The 17,319-nt window shown below is 43.1% G+C and overlaps 1 protein-coding gene across 5 annotated transcripts in view; it reads left to right on the top strand.

Moving 5' to 3' along the window:
* ETV6 (ETS variant transcription factor 6) overlaps positions 1 to 17,319 on the top strand; it is a 235,077-nt gene that overhangs the window by 43,263 nt on the left and 174,495 nt on the right. The window contains exon 2 of one of the 5 annotated variants that reach the window (XM_066264339.1): positions 15,130 to 15,224. The exons of the other annotated variants lie outside the window; for them this stretch is intronic. The gene's annotated coding sequence lies outside the window, so the exon portion shown is untranslated. The remainder of the gene's footprint in view (positions 1 to 15,129; positions 15,225 to 17,319) is intronic. 5 annotated transcript variants of the gene reach the window in all.

The raw sequence follows: 17,319 nt of genomic DNA on the forward strand, positions 1-17,319 counted from the left end.
GTTGATAGAAGTAAAATCAAAGTCCCACTCATCTTGCTCTTGCACACACTGCATTACTGGGGGGACACAGTGACCGCGGCTTGACCACGTGCGCTGTGGCCAGCGCTCTGGTGCTCACGGTCTGCCACCCTCTCAAAATAACAACTGCAACCCCTTTCAAACAACCCTACTGTGGTCCCTTGACTGCTTTGTTTTTCTGTCTAGCACTTGTCACTCTCTGACCAGACTGTCTGATTCTGGTGGTGGTTTGCTCAATATTTCTCTCCTTCCACCATTATGTAAACTCTGCGGGGACAGGGATTTTTGTCTTTTTGGTTCACTGAGATACCCAGCACCCAGAGTAGTGCCTCGAACACAGTAGGCAAGTATTTGTCGAAACAATGAATGCGTGAACTTAGGGCAGGTCACAGCTCTTCTGTACTTGGTTTTCTCGTGAGTAAAATAGGAATTAGAAATAGAACCTCCCTCATCAAGTGGCAGTGAGAACGGAGGGAGTTCATCTGTTTGAAGCGCTCAGACGCAGCCTGGCACATAGTCAGTGCTCAGTGAAGGTTTCCTGTTATTACAATAATATTAAATATTTGACTTCCTTGCTAGACTCTAAACTCCTTGAAGACAGAGGCTGTTTCTTACATCATCTTTTTGTTCCTGTTAGTGAGGTGGCTAACACAGGATTGATTTTCAGTGTTTGTTAAGTAGATCAATAAAATAAATCATAGAGACACTGTAGGCAGTACCTCTGTAAATATTTGTTAAATACACATGGATGGGTTTCCTTCCTGTCTTTGCCCCCAAGCTGTAGGTGGTGAGTCTGCGTGGGATAGTATGATTATGTTGTGCCTTAGCTCATCACTTAAGCACTGGGGCTGATACTTTTATTTTTGTTGCCATGATTTGGCTGAAGTCTCCTGGGGATTGACAGCCATGGCAGAAACTTGGTAGGTGATGGGTGTCACCCCAACCTGTGTGATCTCAAGCAGTTATTTGAGATCTCTTCCATTCACAGTTGGTACTTCCCAGAAATGCTCCTCTAGCAAAGGGAGGCTTGGTAGAGGCTGCAGGCAGCTGAACAGACCAGTGCAGGCAAAGATGAAGAGAGAAACGTATTCTTCTCTGTTTTCAAGAGGAGTCAAAGGTTGTTAAAAGGTTCAGCTTTTGAACTTGAGCTGGTCATTTGAATGCCGTGGATCTCACAGTTTTTCTGGTAAAATTTGAGAATGTAACTAGATGATCTCCAAGGAACCAACTCAATTTTAAATTTCCTGATTCTGTGGAAAATGTTGGAGAAGTTCCCCAACTGATGAAGAATTTAAGGGCAGAGGTTTAAGTGGAGACAGATAAAAAGGAACCATAGGAGTACTGGGCAGATGGCTCAGTGACGTGTAGTGTCTGTTTGTGAGAGGAACTGGAAAACTATAGTATTTAAAATAGAAAATGAACTCAGAACCCACATCTTGACCTCCTGGTTTGGGCCAGTTGATTTCACTTGAATGAAGTTGCATGTTCACTCTCCAATCTGGGTGTCTTAATTTGTGAACCTTTCCCATAACTAGTCTCGAGAGATTTCCCATCTTGCCCATAAGGTAATTCAGTTTGGCAAGAGGATTTGGACCTTGACAAAAATCTCTTGCCCAATTTAGTTTCCAGAAAGGCAGACTTACCTAATTTGAAAATAAATCCAAAACAAAACCTTTGGTTGTTACTTGTTTTATGAAATCCCACAAAAAACTATCATTTTACCCTCATACCCTGTTGCCATGGAAAAGATTGTTACTATTCGCTCCTAAATATCTGTCCTTGGTTTACTAAGGACAGATAAGACTAAATCACCGCAGTGATGACAGTCACAGGAATTCTTGAGTGTATGTGTGCGTGTGTGTATTTGTATGTGTATATGTGCATGTATTTTGTACTATATGTATACACCTACATTCTCAAACTCCGCCTTAATTATGAGTTTTCTATTGCTGCATAACAGATGACTGCAAACTTAGTGGTTCATTACAACATACATTTACTTTCTCCCAGTTTCTGTGGGTCAGGAATCTGGACACAGTTTATGTGGGTCATCCACTCAGGATCTCATAAAGCTGCAAAGTAATGTGTCAGCCCACGTGGCAGCTTACCCCTTCAAAATTAGGAAGGATTAATGTTTTCCTGTAGCTCATAATTTTTATAGATGTGACTTTGGTTTTCCCCCTATTATCCTTGTAAGGTAACATAGAACTAGGGAGAACCGAGAAGCCACAGAAAAGCTAAGTGAAATATCTAAGGTTGCAAAGCAGCCTTAAAATAAAATAAAGATAAAAAAATAAAAATAAAAGCTGAATAATAACAAAAACTACTATTTGCTAACTATTTATTACACAGCGGACACTGTGTGTGCTTTATGTCACTATGCACTCATTCACTTCTCAATACCTAACTCTGAGTTAGGTATTACTTTTACTAAACTATATACTTAAGAGGTAGGGAAATTGAGGATTAGAGTGGTTATATAACTTGCCCGAGGTCTGCAGACAGAAAGTGCCCAGGTTGTAACACAGGCACACAGATCCCAGAAGCCAGTCATGCTTCTCTGAAGATCTGCCATTAGGACATAACGCTAGCCGTGTTCAGAATCCCTCCTCTCTTTTGTTGGGTACTTAAACCTGTGAAGTATTACAAAGGGATAATTGTAATAGGTTGCTCCTCTAAAAGTGCATTAATAAAATGGAGGGACATGTTCTTTTTTTTCTACCTGTGCCAGGCTTTCTCATTTTTCTGAAGGCATATGGGACGAACTGAAGGAAACCACAATTTAGTGGGATTTGGATGTAACTTGCTTGTGTTTTATATGAATCTAAAAAACTAAAATCACAAATGTCTCAAGTGTATAGCATACAGCTTGTTTATTTTAATTTCTTTAAAATGTTTTAATTAGGCATTACGCATTTCACTATTTTATAAAAATAGGAATAGTCGAGAAAAGGAAAACTAGGTCTGCTTTATGTAGTTGGTTCTTGTTGAGGGAGATGCAAGATTGGATTTGAGTTTTAGAAACCGAAATTTGAGAGTAAAATAATATAGCAGTGTGCATGCATGTGTTTCTTTGATATTTCTGGAAGCCTAGTTATTCTGAAAGATACTTTAAAATCTATAAATACAGGGGAGACATAGAATACAGACAAGGTTCGTTGATTACTGAGCTTTCTCATGAGTAGCAGAACAGAGCAGCTGCAGATAGAGGTCAAGAGGACAGAAAAATGCCATCGTGGGTCAGACTCAGCCAAACATCTGAAAGTGTTGCGACCATCCTCCACGTTGCCTGACGGGGAGAGTGGCAGCGTCCGCCTGCTGGAAGGGCCCTGGGGCATGCTGAGTGCCCCTCTTCGTTTGCTACTGGGAACGTAAAGATACAAGTGGGCCCTGACGGGAGAGTGGGGAGAGTGGCAGCGTCCGCCTGCTGGAAGGGCCCTGGGGCATGCTGAGTGCCCCTCTTCATTTGCTACTGGGAACGTAAAGGTACAAGTGGGCTGAGGTCACCAGCCAACGTCCTTATTAAATGCTCATGACTTTTCCTTCCCTTCACTTTCTTGAACTTCCTGGTGTTCTTTCTTCCTTCCTACATTTGTTTTTTTTTGTTTTTTTTTTCTAAACCTCAACCCAGGTCAGCACAGTGCTGTAGTTATTTGGGTATGTATATTATTTTCCCTAGAATGTCATGGGCTATTTATAATCAACTTTGATCTCCTTTCAGTGCCTAGCATGATGCCTGACTGCATTGGAGGTGCTCAGTGTATACAGTAACCCCTTTATCCGCAGTTTCAGCTACCCGCAGTCAGCTGTGCTCCGCAATTAATAAATGGAGAATTCCAGGTATTTTGAGAGTGAGAGAGAGGGACCACATTCATGTAACTCTTATTATAGTATATTGTTACAGTTGTTCTATTTTATTATTAGTTATTGTTAATCTCTTACTGTGCCTAACTTATAAATTAAATTTTATCATAAATATGTATGTATAGGAGAAAACTTACTATACATAGTGTTCAGTCCTCTCCGAGGTTTCAACCATCCACTGGGGGCCTTGGAACATATTCTTCACGGATTGGGGGGGGGCTACTATATATGATGAATTGAATAAAAGGTTTTTGAATACAGTCCGTATACTTGACCCTATAGTGGAAGGCAAGGCTTCCAACCATTATTTCTAAAACTTCTACTGTAAGGCTTTGAAGGGGATCCCACATTCCAGGAACCTTAGAGTTGGTGAAAAAACTGAAATCTACTCTCTCACTATTCTTCATGTTCCTGTTTTGCCTTTTAATTTCTTTGGAGGAAGGGGCTCTCAGTTATTGTGGGGGTTTTTTTCTACTCTAAAAATTTGTGGTTAAGATATATTTCATAAAATGTACCATTTTAACTGTTTTTAGCTGTACAGTTCAGTGTCACCGGGCACATTCACATTGTTGTGCAACCGTCACCACCAACCATCTCCAGAACTTTTTCATCATCCCCAACTGAAACTCTCTGTGCCTATTAAATAATAACACCCCTACTCTCGTTCCTGGTAACACCATTCTCATTTTTGTCTCTGTGACTGTGACTGTTGTAGGTACTTCATGTAAGTGGAATTATATAATATTTGCCCTTTTGTGACCGGCTTATTTCACTTAGCTTATTAATGTTTCAAGGTTCTTCTGTGCCATACATAGTCTATATGAAAATTTTATTCCTTTTGAAGTAAGCCATTCTCTTTTAGGATTCAAGAATTTGAACGCTTTTAGTTTTTGTAGCCATTGGTAGATTTTTCTTCCAGATCTATTCTTGACCTTTTCCTGAGATGAAATTTCCAAGGATGTGCCCTGTCTTCCTGAGTAGTATCTTTGGGGTAGCTGCATAGCAAACCTGAGGCAATTAATGTCAGTGCAAGAAGTGAGCACCTGCTGTGTGCCAGGGCCTCTGCTTCTGACCAGCAATTACACTGTCTTTTGAAGGAGTCAGCTGTGTACTTGGCTAACTGTATTGTTGTGTGCTGAGTGCAAGGATCCTGAGGGGTGCACTCAGTCTGCTGAGGACGGGGAGAGAAATCAACAAAGGTTCAAAAAGGAGGTCAGATTTCAGATGGGCTTGAAAGATGAATAGGTGTTTGAGCTAGAGAAAGGCGGGTGGCATTCCGCGACTAGCCTGAGCTAAGCCAGTGAAAGGAGACACGTGGCTGCTGGTGAACAGTAGCCGGGAACAGTGCTGTGGGTGAGAGCACGGGAGGGGGGAGGAGTGGTGGGGGGCCAGAGGGGCTTGAACACCATGCTGAGGGGCTTAGGGGAACAGGTCATGCATTTAGAATGACGCGATTCGATCTGTGAGTTGACAGGGTGGTGGATCAGAGTAGGAGTGATGGAGACTAGAATGTATGGGGCGAGAGGGGAGGCAATGTGGTTGCAACATCTTAAGCAAGAGGTGATGAGGGCCTGAACCGAGGCAGCCGGATGAGTTTGTTCATGGTCTGATTATCAGGTACACGGAGTGTAGAGTTCATTGGACCATGCCCACCTAGCCTACCTTTTTATGTTCTAAAATCCTTATAAGTTCATCTCCAGTGTAGAGTTCTGTTTTTGTAAAATTTCCATCCTATCTTTCCTTATTGTCCAAGAAGGAATAGATTATGAAAGACAACAGGACAGGTTCTTACCTTCAGGCTTTCCACTCACAATACTTCTTGGGTTAGTTTTTAATAAAGTCTTCCCCGTGCTAAGTGATGTGGCATCTAAGGTTTAGAAAAAGGTAAGACTGTAGGTAATAATAGAATAGCTGGTATGTAATGGTAATTAGAGCGAGTCAGTCAACCTATATTATAAGTGCAGTGCCCTCCCCCTCCCTGTGATCTCTTGCTAACAAAAGAACTCAAACAAAACATTCATACAAGTGAATAAACTTAACCTTTGAAGTACAAAGCTGGGCTGGCCCCACAAGTCATCGGTGTGGCCATCAGAGCCTATCTAATGGTCCACAAAGAACATGGCTTTTCACCAATGCCTTGATAGCGTAGCAGGAAAACACATAGTCCTTGCCCAGATGCAGTTTATATTCTAAGTTGTAAAAGGTCAGAAATTACTCTAGGAAATTCGAAAAAGTGAATCCAGTCAGTACTCTTCAGAAGTGATGTGTAAGGAGGGCCCTAGCCATTTGCATGCAGAAAGGGAGAGTCCTACCTGGTACAAGTATGGAAGGAAAATACCGAGGCGTCATTAGTTGACTAAAAGCTGATTGAGGAAAAAGTGCTGAAATATAGTAAAAATAATATGAGTTTCAAGCAAAATAACCCTTTTGCTAACCTTTGCATTAGTTAGTACTTATTAGAATATTTTTTTTCCTGTTTTAGTCACACTTTAAAAGAGTAGGTATAAATATAGAAGATCAAGAGAAGTGTGATAAAAATAATTTAAGATGTAGAACATGGGTTTTAAAAGAAAAGGTTAGAGAAATTTGGGGATTAAAACAGGTTGACTGAGTTATCTTCAATTAAAAAAAAGAATCTTTATGGGCCAGCCAACGTAAATGTACCAAGTTTAAAATATACATTCTAGCCTGACCAGGCGGTGGCACAGTGGATAGAGAATCAGACTGGGATACAGAGGACCCAGGTTGCTGGCTTGAGCGCGGGTTCATCTGGTTTGAGTACAGCTCACCATTTTGAGCCCAAGGTTGCTGGCTTGAGCAAGGGGTCACTTGGTCTGCTGTAGCCCCCCCTAGTCAAGGCACATATGAGAACACAATCAATGGACAACTAAGGAGCTGCAACAAAGAATTGATGTTTCTCATCTCTCTCCCTTCCTGTCTGTCTCTATCTGTCCCTCTCTCTATCTCTCTGTCCCTGTCACAAAAAATAAATAAATTAAAAATAAAATATATATTCTGACCGTATGGGGCTTTGATGGCCAAGTTTTCATTGCACTAGTGACTGATCAGTTTTTTTGTTTGTTTGTTTGTTTAGTTACCCAAGAGCACTAAGTGAAAGGAAATGCAGATTAAGTTTTGGGAGATATTTTGAATGATCCACAGAACCTAACAGAGTGCCTTTAGGAAATGAGGAGTTTCCTTGCTGGAGGTTGAGAGGGCTCGAGCTGAAGGAGTCTGGGCTGAATGGTCTCCACTGTGTAATTCCTTTCCATTCTAAGATTGGAAGGAAACTTGAGGAAGAGATAAGTCTCAGCGACTGCCCTGTGAGTGTGAGCCAACACGTACAATAAATGTACATTTCTAAGGTTTTGAAAATAAAGAAAGGAAAATCTATCTTGGTCATTCCCAACTATTTTCAGACCCTTCTTCTGTAGTTTTTTTTTTTATTTTTTATCTCAGAAGGTTGTCTGCTGCTTTCTCAGCAGTATTATAAGTTACAAATGTTGTATTTATTTACTCACTGTTTTGTCTGTCTTCCTGTCACTAAGTAGGCATCATGAGAACAGAGGTGCGTCTGCTCAGTTCTACACTCTTCTTTTAGCATCAACCACAGTGTCAACACATAGTAGATACTCAAGAAATCTGGTTGAATGAATGAATGAATGAATGAGAGTGGGCCAAGGGGAGAAGGGTAGTCACAGGCTGGTCAGTGGATAATGACCACCTGGAAGGGACGCTAGCATGGGGGGTTACAGAGAGAAGGAAGAGAGGGAGTGAATGGGAGAATGAGGAAGGAGAGTGAACTCACAAGGCCCATTTCCCTGTTGTTGCCTATACATTAAGTAAAAATGTGCTAAAAAATGGAAGTGATAATAGTGTCATATAAGGAACAGGAGACAACGTGGGCTGGTGCCCAGACACTAGCCCTGGGAAACAATTCACGATGACTTAACACTGGGTAAAGTCTGTTATTTTTTTTTCTAAAACAGACAAAAACTCCGTAAAAACCAAGTTTTCCTGATGTGTAAATCATTTGGAGGTTGTAGTGGTAGTGCAGTGTGCGTGTTTGTGTGTGTGTGTGGCATCTGGCTTCTTTATTTGTGTTCTCTGCCCTGGCCTTCAGATGTTTCTGAGCAGCTTTAGATTAGATTATCTGCATTGGGATAATGGAGCAATTTTGTGGCAAACTGTCTCTGTGCTTTGGATTATTCAACTTCTCTGCTGGAGTAGCTAATAACTATCTTGATTTAGTCTGTTCTGTTCTGTTATAGTCTGACCTAAGGACACGAAGTGCCAAACCTTAGGATGCTTAACTTAAAATATTAACATATTAACAAAAGGGCAAACAAAAAAATTTAAAAAAGAAAAACAAATCACTTCTTCCAAGACATATATCCTTCCCACACCTAAATAATTTCACCTTCCAAACTGCCCCATGCTGATGATGGAGCTTTTCAGGGAAATGTTTTTGAACCACGGGGTTACCTCAGAACTAGAAGAATATTCTGGGGGGAAGAATAGAGGACAGTGAAGATAACTGTATCCCCAGCAGCCCCCCGAAACTCCCTCCACCTCTGCATGCCCTTCACGAAGTACAGAGAAGTGAATGTGAGAGTCTTGGTATGGGCATTTCCGGAATCATTTTGAGAGACTTATATTAATGGTGAGAGTCCCACCTTTTGGAACCACCCCGAGTTTCCATGGTTTTTACAAATCTTTGGAGGACCTTGGACTTTGGGGACTCCATGGTCCTCTGCCAAGATCTCTGAGATGGACAATGTGCCTTGTGTCTGAGCATTTCTTCTGCGACATCCTGGGTTGGGGGTGGGGGCCCGTTCATGGTCCATGGCCCTGAAAGGAATGAAAATAACAGCGCCTTTTCATTTGTAAAGCAGCTTTTAAAATATTTGCTTTGGTTATCAGGGTCCCTCCTGATAATAGCGGTGAGAATAGCCGGGTGGCATTCTTGCTGTCCTTGTACACGTGCGGAGAAACTGACGCACAAAGAGGTTAAGTGGCCTGGTTTTGTAAAGGGCAGAGCAGGGACTAGACTCCGTGTCTGTGCGGTGAAAAGCTAGCCCAGCGCAGGCTCCCCTCTCGGGAGGCAGGCCTGATGGAAAGAGAAGAGTAGAGGGCCTGATGTGAACTTTGGGAGGCTGATACTCCTTTGTCCTCAGCACAATAGTGAATCAGTGTGCCTGGAGCCTGTGCGGTGGAGAGACTCCATACCTCCTCAGCTACCTGGGCCTCATCCGGGTAGACATGGCGTTTTCTAATGACCAAGTTTAAGTGCTAGAGAAGCAGTTAAGGCCAACTGGACTGTTGTTTGTGAGCAGAACAGATAAGAGAGTAAGTCTTATGTGAACCAAACACTAAAGGAATTTTATTTTAAATTTATTTATTGATTTTTTTTTAGAGAGGAAGGCAGGGGGGACATCAGTCTTTTGCTCCACTTATTTATGAGTTCATTGGTTGATTCTTATATGTTACCTGACCAGGGATTGAAACCCCAGCCTTAGTGTATTAAGATAACCCTCTAACCAACTGAACTATCTGACCAGGGTGCTAAAAGAATTCTTCTTTTTTTAAATTTCCCTTTGATTTGAGAAGGGGGGAGGGAAGGAGGGAGGGCAGAAGGGTGAGAGAAAGAGAGAGAGAGAAAGAGAAATATTAACTCACTGTTCCACTTAGTCCAGTACTCACTCATTGCTTCTTGTATGTGCCCTGACTGATTGAACTTGCGACCTCGATGCCCTGGGAAAACGATTAATGCACTGTGCCACCCAGCCAGGGCCTAAAGGAATTCTTAAATTGGCAGGTGAGGAGGGTAGCAGAGTTGTTATAAGGCTTGCTTCCTGCAGCCCAACTTCTCCTCCAGACCAGGACTGTTAAGAGCTAGGTATTTCCAAGACAAGGGCTTCCATGGCTCTATCTGTTTGCTTTCTGATGGGGAATATAATTTACCCTTTGAGTTCTGTAAATGGAATTAGGGGTAAAACCTTGACTTGGTTGGACACATGACCTGCACGTTGGTTTCTCTCGTTTGTGGGGTCCTCTGCATCACAGTGAACATTTTGTACAGTCAGGTAGACCTCTCCGCCAGAGGACCGACTCCTGTGTATTTGAAAAGGAAGACAAACCTGTATTTTGTAGAAAGGGCCTATTGTTCCCAGGGAGTGGTTGTGGCCAACTTCTTGGGCTCCTTGGCTGACTCTGAAGAAAGAATTGAAGTCAGAATGCTAATCACTGACTTGCACAGACATCAACATCAAACCTCAGGGAACTCGTAAGAAAGTAAACAGCAGTGCTCAATTTCAGATTCTGGAAGAGCAGTAGTGTAAACGAGGCTGGAGATGAAACAAGAACGTGTTAGTAAGAAAAAAACAAATTCTCCTTCCCTGCTTCTCAGATGGATAGTCTTAGAAATGAAATCCTGAGGCATGGGCTCCTTTTCTGTGGCCAGGATTGGGCTGGCTGGCAGCCTGACACTTTCAGAGGTGGTCTCCTGAGCTCAGAGCTGGAGCACGGTGGTGGGGATCGCGCCCTATCGGAACTGCAGGACTCCTTGTGAGCTGAGCACAGCCCTTTTATCTGCACCCCCAGTGATGCATTTCATGCTCTTCCTTCTCGTTCCAGACAGCAGGCTGGTGTTGAGAATTCTGTCACCATGAAGCATATTTTTCTAAATATGAGAAATTTTGGAACAGTTGGAACCAAAGTGTAGGTCCTAGCAGTGGGTTCGTGAAAGGTTCTCAAGTTGGTGTAGCCCCAAACGGTTTTCCTTGTCTTAGTGGGAGGAATTCCTTTCCCCTCATTGCTGCCCCCAACCTCCTTCATGTAGATTCACGTATTCTGATCAGACCTTTCTTCGATCCAGTGCCTCTTTATACAAACTCCAAGTCAAGTATGTGGCAAATGGCCAAGATGATCTGTCTAGCGTACATCATGGGAGAGAGAACACTGGGCAGGGGAGACCTGCTTCCCGTTCTGACAGTGATCTGACGTGTCACTGAGCTGTGTGTGTCACTTCACAGGACCACGTCCACCTGTTAATTGATGAGACTGGACTGGAAGCATGGCTCTGGTAATTCAGATCTCAGCCTTCTCTTCTGTATTTAGCATATGAAGTGACCTTTTAAAAGGGTCCATTTATAAGCTACTGGAAGTCTATCCATTTTTCTCTCAGCAGTTGTAATTACCATTCTCTCAGCCTGATTTCCCCCAGAGTTTGTGGAGAAATTATGCCCATCCAGCCTTCTGGTAGCCTTCTCCGTGTTGTGAAAAAGCACTGCGTTCTCCCCAGGTGTGAACCTTTGTTTCCAGTAGGAGAGAGCTCTCGCCACCACATGCAGCCTTGATCACTTTTAACCAAAAGTGAGTAAGTTAGGCCTGACCTGTGGTGGCACAGTGGATAAAGCATCAACCTGGAATGCTGAGGTCGCTGGTTCGAAACCCTGGCTTGCCTGGTCAAGGCACATATGGGAGTTGATGCTTCCAGCTCCTCCCCCCTTCTCTCTTTCTGTCTCTCTCTCCTCTCTCTCCCTCTCTGTCTCTCTCTCCTCTAAAAATGAATAAATAAAATTAAAAAAATTTTTTAAAAAGTGAGTAAGTTAGAGCTGGGGTTCTTGGGACTAATGGGAGCATCTCAAGTTTAGGGTTAGGAGTCCAGATGAGAACAGTGAACAGAATGTGAACTAGGGATTTGAAGGTATATGAACATTCTTCACTGTTGCCTTTTTTGGGGGAGTCCTGTTATCTTTCTAGCTATTGACAGTACAGAGCAAGAAGCTTGTGAAAGATTGGAAGTTTGCTTGGGAACCTGGTTAGAAGTACCCTAGTGCCACACTGTGTTTTCTTAAAAGCATGTGGAACTGAGGATCCAGGCTCGCACCTGTCTTGCACGCATCCCCTTCCACAAGCCTGGCTTTGTTTCCTAGTTCACATAGGTACCATTTGTAGTCTCCACCACAGGGGAACGGGCATTGTTTCATTCTAGGCCCGTACAAATCATACATGTGACGCTGCCTGGCTTCTGATCTGTCAGGCCAGCTCTTGGAGCGGTCAGTGCCTCCCATAAACCTGAAACCCAGTGCCGCCCAGGCACCTCTGCCTTTCCGCTGGTTTATTTTTGTTATCCTTGTCCCCACCCACCTTGTTTTTCAGCCGTCAATGAGTTTTTATTGAGTTACTCAGACATTCAGCCAGACTCCGTGGGGGAATAAAAAGATGTTGTAAGAAATTGTCCCGGAACATAAGGGACTCAAAATTCATTTGAGAAGGGAAGGCCTGAGCACATGAAAAGTTGCCCAGTAATATCAGCCCATGGGTAGAGTGCATGGTATGATCAGAGATTTCTTTAGGACTTGTCGAAAGGCTGTACTGAGGTGTTGGTCTTGATCCATGGCCTGAAAGCTTGATCCCCCCTCCCCCTTTCATTTTATATGTGATATTTGAAATATACACAAAGAGATGTGTGAGTTACAAAGCATAGTGATAAAACGAACACCTATGAATTTACTACCCGACTTAAGAACTGGAACATTGCCAATACTGCTGCCCCGGTGTGTGTGTTCCTCTCCCCTTCCTGCTCGTCTTCCCACCCAAGTTAGCCACAATCTTGTGTTTTGTCTGTGTCTTTTTTCCCCCCTAAAGCCTTGGTAGAGCTCATATGTTTTCTTTGGCGATCTCATAGTTTTCTGTGATATGCAATCTCTGCAGGCAAAACACCAAGGGCATATGCAATGGTTAATTTTATGTGTCACCCTAGCTGGCCTTGGTGCCCAGCTAAATGCTAAAACATTATCCTGGAAGTTTCTGTGAAGGTGTTTGTGGAGGAGATTGACATTACAATCAGTGGACTTGGAATACAGTAGGTTGCCCTCCATAATGCAGGTGGGCCTCACCGAATCAGTTGAAGGCCTGACTAGAACAGAAGACTGACTTTCCCTGAGCCAGAGGGAATGCTTAGCAAATGGCCTTTGGGCATTACTGTAGCATCAGCTATTGCCTGGGTCTCCAGCCTGCAGACCCACCCTGCAGATTTTGGACTTGTCAGCCTCCACAAGTGTATGAGCCAATTCCTTAAAATAGATCTCTTCATAGATATACATACATCCTATTGGTGGTTTTTCTAGACGAATACAGCATATCACACTTCTCTGCATGCCCTGTGGGTAGCTTTACAGAATTGATTTGCAGACTATGCTTACATCAGCAGATCAACAGTATAGTCATCACATGTTGGGAAAGCATTTGGCTGATTCTGGCCTAAGTCCTAGAAGTAAAACCTCGATTTTTCTTAGATGCAAAGCCCGTTCTCTCCTTCAGGAGTACTCGTCTCTCTTTTTTAGGACTCTATTTCCTTCCAAAGTCCTATGACTTTCTCTGGTCACTCATATACTTCCCTACCATTCTCTCCCCACACACCCTTCCCAACACATGTGCGCAGTCATATCTGTGTTTATTATGTAGAACCTTGATTCCTCTTGTCTCCAGGAAAGACATTTAGCTCTTTGAGCTCATTTCTCCTCATCTGCTCCAGGGTTAGGGAGAGTCTTCAAACTGCATTTATCTTGTCCCCATGTGCCAGGTACTGATTGGGGTGTTTTACATATTTGTCCCGTGTTATCCTTACACCACCAATCCCAGGCGGTAGCTGCTGTCATCATGCTCACTTTGCAATGAGAAAATGGCAATAAAGTCATAGGAATGGGATCTGAATCCTGGCGTTCTCACGCTCCTTACACTTTTTAAACACATCATAAACTGGAAAGTGCTCTGTAAATGTCCAATACAGCTGTTATTAAAATACCCCGGTTGCCTCGGGACCCTGTGATCGGGTAGTTGATAGCTGAGACCTTTGAGGCATTGATTCAGGCTGATGAGGTCATTGGTAGGAATGTATTGCCCTTCCTGGAAAGCTCTGGTTCTTCCATAGAAGATTTCCAGTGGCCGCAGTTCTTGAGCCTCAAGGAGAAGCTCTGTAAGGGGCCTTTAGGACCTGGTGGTTAGTAGCAGGTTGGGTCTTGTGCCTCCCCTCAGGTCACAGCAAAAAAAACCTACTCCCTACTTTGTGTTTAACAAATCCCTGCAGATTACAGTGTAGCCCACTGAAACGTGGAAACTCCATACCTCACACGGGTGAGGACACCTTAGTGTGGAGGGTCAGAGGCCTCAACAAAGCCTGGCAAACACTTGGCACTCCCCCCCCCCCCCCATGGCAAGTGCTGTTACATAAAGATAGCACTCTTCAGAGTAACAACTGCTAATGGATGGAGCTGACCAAAGTGCCTAAAGGTCCTTTGGCCGTTCTCCTGAAGATCTGGGTGCCCCCAGAGAACTGAGCCTGGACTAGTCTGCCCTCTTTATTTTGCCCAACCATATTTCTCCAGGTTTGCAGCACGAACTCCACCCATTCATTTTGTTTCTTCAGTGTTTTTAACTCTCTTTCCTGTCTGGTAAACAGTGAAACGGTATCACATTACTCAGTTTCCTAAACCGATTCTCAAAGAGTTCCATCTTTTCATGGGCTAATTCATTGCTTTAATAACGCCATACGGCCTTAGTCCTAGGGATATCCCTACCTGCAGGGTTAGTTTTCTCTACCCCAATTGCAGAGGGAGCAGAAGTTATTCCATTTGCATGTAGAAACAATTTATTTAATACCCTCTTTCCTTTTATTTCAAATATCTTGGTTCCCTCTCCTGTATGCTGTGTGTGTGTGTGTGTGTGTGTGTGCGTGCTGTTGTTTTCTGCAGGACACCTATGCTGCCCCGTCTGCTGTCCAAACATGTCTCCCTCAAGCATTTTCAAAATGTCAGTCCTGCAAGGTGACAATGGTTTCTGGGTCATTTTAGGGGCACAGTCTTGATTACTCAAAAATGAATAAAAAAGGAAAATACATATGAAGTTGTTGTTGAGATGTTATTTCCTTGCTTTCTTCAGTGTCGTTATTTTGAACCAGTAAGTATTCTGACCAACAGTTTTTGAGGAAGAATTGTCTGGTATTTCCCAACCTTCCCCCGTGGGTGGAATTGCATCACTAAATCACTTTTCTCTATTTCTTTTCCATTTTCTGTCTCCTGTTTTGTCAAGGCTCCAGGATACTCCAGACTTTTTTTTTGTGTGTGTGTGTTTTTTAGTCCTGAAGTTTTAGCACAGCATCTGTGATTGTATTAATTTCCCATCACAATTTTCCAGCCCATCAGAGCAGCCTCATACAAACAAAGTATTTGGCTTAATCCTCAGGTGGAGCTTTGAACCTTGGTCATCATGGACCCTCCTGTCTCACTTTTTAGAAATCCCTGAAGGCCAGTGATCTCATCAACCGGAAGCAGAGTGAAGTACGTTCCTTTTGTTTGCCTTTGCCTCCATTCCCTATTTTGTCTACCCAACTTGATTTAAGGGATAGAAATGCTATTAAAAACATTCCTTGTGTGGTCAGATTTTTTTTAGCCCTTTAACCTGGTCAGAGACTTAAGATGAAATGCCAGCTCCAATAGAAGCCATGTGAGGAGTGAAGGACCTAGGGGCCGGTCTCAGTCCCACCCTCCCTCAGAGTGCGAATTTTCAGAGATCTACCACCACCTCTCACAGACGGGGAGGATATTACTGGCTGTGCCCATCTGTAGCAGTCAGAGTTCTCCAGAGAAACAGAACTAACAGGGTGTGTGTCTGTGTGTGTCTGTGTGTATGGAGAGAGAGAGTTACTTTAAAGAACTGGTTCACACAGTTATGGAGGCAGACAAGACCAAAATCTGTGGGACAGGCTGGCCAATCAGAGACGCAGGGAAGAGTTGATGTTGCTTAAGTCCAAAGGCAGCCTGGAGGCAGACTTCCCTCTTCCTCTGGAGACTTCAGTCTTTTTCTCTTAAGGCCGTCAGCTCATTCATTAGATGAGACCCACTCATATAATAGAGGCGAATCAGCTTTACTCAAAATCCATTGACTTAAATGTTAACCTCATCTAAGAAATTATCTGCACAGCAACATCTGGACTGGAATTTGACCGAATATTTGGGTTCCATGGCCCCGCCATGTTGACATGTAAAACTAACCCTTATACCACCTTTCAGGGCTTTTAGGAGCTCTAGCTAGGACTCATCAGGAGCCGAAGGCATGTCTGAGGGAGAGGACTATCCTTCAGTGACCATCTTGTCTTTTCACTCTCCCTGCATTCTTTACCTCCTGAATTTTTCTTCTCTTCCCTCACTTTTACCCTTTCCCTCCTACTTTTGACATGGGCCCTCCTCCCTTTCACTCTGCCTGAGATGGGAGCATTTGTAAAGTGAGAATAAGGGAGAACAACCAGAGTGGGATTAATTTGTAAAGAGAATAGATCTTGAAGTCATTCAGATTGGTGTGAATCTCTTCCTTTTATGATCCCGGGCAAGTGAACGTATCTCTCTGAGCCTCTGGTCACATATTTCTAAAAATGAACATAATAGTATTTATCTGATACAATTCTTTTGATGATTAAATGACCTAACATAGCCACATACAATTCCCTTGCTTCCAAATGTTTGCCCATCCCCTAGTGATTTTTGGATTTAAAACATTATTCATTTTGATTTCCTTTGGGGCTTGTGTGCCTGGATTTCCCAGACTAACTATGTTCCTATGATTGTGAACCATTGTTTTTAATACAGTCTCTTAGGGGATGGTCTCACGAGTGAGTTTTCTTTGCTATTTGGCAGACATGCCAAGCACCCGTCTACCTCAGGGCCTTGGCACATGCTGTTTGTTCTACACAGAACTCTTCCTTCAGATAACTGCATGGTTTAGTCCTGCACACCTTTCAGGTCTCTGCTCAAATCTCACCTCCTCAGAAGGACCTTTCCTGATAAAGCAGTACACTCTCCCACTTTCTGTTGCATTTACTTTGCTTTATTTTTATTCATAGTACTTATCTTCTGAAATATATATTTATTTCCTATCTATACCTCTCACTAGAACAGTAGTTTGCTTCCATGGATGTTCATTGTATTCACTGTGGGAGCTTTTAAAAATCCCAATGCCATACTGCAGTCCCGAACAATTAAATCAGAAACTCTGGGGAAGAGATCTAAGCATTAGTGTAGTTTTTTTTTTTTTTAAACTTTCCAGGTGATTCCTCTGTGCAGCCAAGGTTGAGAACCAGTGCTCAAGTCTGGAAGTTTATTATAGAGCATGTGAACTGGTAGCATCAGCATCACTCGGGAGCTCATTAGAAATGCAAGTGCTTGTCCCACCCCAGAGCCCCCGAGTCCAGTTCTGCTGTTTGGCAGGATCCCAGATGCTTCAGATGACATTGAAGTTTGAGATGCACTGCACCAGAATGTAGACCAGTGGTTCCATTTTGCTATATTTTTGATGCTAGAAAAGTGCCTCGCATATAGTAAGCACTCACTAAATATGTATTGGATGAATTAGATTTAGAGTTAAGAGGAAGAAGGAGGC

This window comes from Saccopteryx bilineata, chromosome 1, assembly GCF_036850765.1.
Source record: "Saccopteryx bilineata isolate mSacBil1 chromosome 1, mSacBil1_pri_phased_curated, whole genome shotgun sequence".
Classification (NCBI taxonomy): Eukaryota; Metazoa; Chordata; class Mammalia; order Chiroptera; family Emballonuridae; genus Saccopteryx; species Saccopteryx bilineata.